Raw genomic sequence first — 2,994 nt, forward strand, 5'->3', positions numbered from 1 at the left:
ATATTAAGAACACTTAATTTTTATTACTTTAGCCATTTTTTTATTTTTTTCAATTTAATTTTGTTTTTATTTTAATTACTAAATTTTATTTTCTTTATTTCTGATAGGTTTTTATAGTTTATGACTAGAAAAAACCCATCAAGACCTCTACTTTTTTACAGCAAAATAGAAAGCACAGCTCGTAAAAATTGAAGAGAAATTAGGTGAAGTCTACAATACATAGAGGAAGAGCGAGAGGACGATATCCGAACTACAACTGAGGAGATGGCTGATAATCAGAATAATTTGTTACCTCCTGTGGTTGCTGCAAATCGAGTAAATCAAGATCCTGCTCCTCGTACTATGTATGATTATGCTAAGCCCAATTTAACAAGAACTAAATCGAGTATAGTTAGACCTGCTATTGCTGCAAATAATTTTGAACTGAAACCTAACACGATTCAAATGATACAACAGTTTGTTTAGTTTGATGGTTTGCAGGACGAGGATCCAAACACTCATTTAGCAAATTTTCTGGAATTCTGCGACACTTTTAAGATCAATGACATTTTTAATGATGTCATTCGCCTTCAGTTGTTTCTCTTCTCATTGAAGAATAAGGCTAAACAATGGTTGAACTCGTTACCACGAGGGTCAATCACCATTTAGGAACAAATGACCGAAAAATTTTTACTTAAATATTTTTCGCCTGCTAAAAAGGCTAAATTGAGGAATAATATCTCTTCTTTTGTGCAGAAGGATCTAGAAACTCTTTATGGAGCATGGGAGAGATACAAGGACTTATTAAGAAGATGCCCTCACCATGGGTTACCCCTATGGCTGCAGGTTCAGGCTTTTTACAATGGTGTGAACCCCTCAACAAGGCAACTGATCGATGCAGTCGTCGGTGGAACTTTAAACAACAAAACACCTGAAAAGGCTTACGAATTTATTGAAGAGATGTCACTGAATAACTATCAGTGGCAAGTCATGAGAACGAAGCTGACAAAAGCAACTGGTGTTTTCAACCTCGACGCAGTCACTATGCTATCTAACCAGGTAGAACTTTTAAATAAAAAGATTGATGGTTTGTATGGTTCTACTCAAGTACATCCAGTGATGAGGTGTGATTAAAATGGAGGAGGAGTGCACAACACATATTATCCATCCTTCAACCCTAGCACCGAGGAGCAACAAGTCCACTATATGGGAAGTAATTCTAGACCTCAAAATAATCCGTATAGTAACACTTATAATACAGGTTGGAGGAACCATCCCAATTTCTCGTGGGGTGGTCAAGGAAATCAAAGACCTCAACCCCCTTCAGGTTTCCAACCACTTTACCAGCAGGAAAAGAAGTCAAACATTAAAGTGATGCTAACGAAATTCATCTCGGTAGCAGAAACATGTTTCCAAAATACCGAAAAAGCACTTAAAAACCAGTAAGCATCTATTCAAGGGCTCGAAAATCAAATAGGCTTACTGGCTAAAATGATATCAAAGAGACCACAAGGTAGCTTGCCAATTAACACTGAAACTAACCTAAGAGAACAACTTCATGCAATTGCTATTCGAGATAAAGAAGGGTTAGTTGAACCTGAACCTAAACCGAGGCAAGGACTTGTAGTAAGTAAAGGTAAGGTTGAGGTGAATCACAGTGAGTAGAAATCGGTAAGTAAAGAGTATACACCTTGTGTTCCATATCCCAACGCAACTAAGAAAGTCCACACCAACGAACAATTTGGTAAATTTCTTAAACTTTTAAAAAAGCTGCATATTAACTTACCGTTTATTGAAGCTCTTTCCCAGATGCCCAACTCAGTGAAATTTTTAAAGGAGCTCTTGGCTAATAAATGAAGGTTAGATGATGCGTCGTATGTGGAATTAAACGTAGTTTGCTCAGCCATTCTACAGAATAAGCTACCCAACAAGTTGAAAGATCCAGGGAGTTTTACGATTCCTTATTTAATTGGTAGTCTAAATGTTAATAATGCTTTAGCTGACTTAGGGGCAAGTATTAATGTTATGCCATACAAGATGTTTAAACAACTAGGACTAGGGAAATCCAAACAAACTAGGATGAGCATTCAATTGGCTAATCAAACCATTAGGTTTCCTAAAGGTATAATTGAAGATGTGCTTGTTAAAATTGAAAATTTTATATTCCTAGTCGATTTTGTTATCTTAGACGTGGATGAGGATCATAATGTACCTTTAATTCTGGGAAGACCCTTTTTAGCAACTGCTAGAACCATTATTGATGTTGGTACAGGAGAACTAACACTTCATGTAGGTGATGACACGATTAAACTTCAAGCTCGTGATTTTGTTAGACTATCTAGTGATCGAGATGATATTACGAGTTCTTTCCATGAAAACAACATTTTGGCTCAGAATTCTGTGCAGGGAATCCCTAGGGATAGAATGATGGAGCAATGAACAATTCTTGAGGAACGAAGATTACAAATCGAGGAACTAGATGAATGGTGAACAACAATTAAGGAGAAACCGAGGATACTCGATAAACCAAAGCAGTGTCATATGACCTTAAAGGTGAATTGAATCAACATAAGGCTGGAGACAAAGTACTGTTAGATGGAGCAGACCCTCGTGTTGCCACTCCTGAACCTAATGGAGCAATCCCTTTTTTGGTACTTAACATTTTCCCATACGGTACAGTCGAGGTAACTCATTCCAAATTCGGCACTTTTAAGGTAAATAGTACTCTTCTAAAACCTTATTTTGATAAGATTGATAGTAGGAATGAGGAGTTTCAACTCCTCAAGCCACCATGACCGTGCAAATACGAGGTTAGTTGAGCTTAGACTCTAAATAAGCGCTTCTCGGGAGGCAACCTGAGCACTAACACTACTAACTAGTTTATTTTAGCTATTTTTACTTCTTTTCGTGTTGAAGTGTAGGTTTTTGACCCACACGAATATGTCATTGGCCGTGTGGAAACAGGGCCTAAATCACCCAAAATCAACAGACACAAGCTAAAAAAGGCGACACGAG

The 2,994-nt window shown here is 37.3% G+C and overlaps 1 non-coding gene across 1 annotated transcript; it reads right to left on the minus strand.

The window, feature by feature from the left end:
* Positions 1-702: 702 nt before the first annotated feature.
* Positions 703-809, minus strand: LOC121209146 (small nucleolar RNA R71). The gene has a single exon (XR_005904263.1). It is a non-coding gene; the product is annotated as a small nucleolar RNA R71 (small nucleolar RNA).
* Between the last annotated feature and the right edge of the window lie 2,185 nt (positions 810-2,994).

The sequence above is a fragment of the Gossypium hirsutum genome, chromosome A10 (assembly GCF_007990345.1).
Source record: "Gossypium hirsutum isolate 1008001.06 chromosome A10, Gossypium_hirsutum_v2.1, whole genome shotgun sequence".
Taxonomy (NCBI): domain Eukaryota; kingdom Viridiplantae; phylum Streptophyta; class Magnoliopsida; order Malvales; family Malvaceae; genus Gossypium; species Gossypium hirsutum.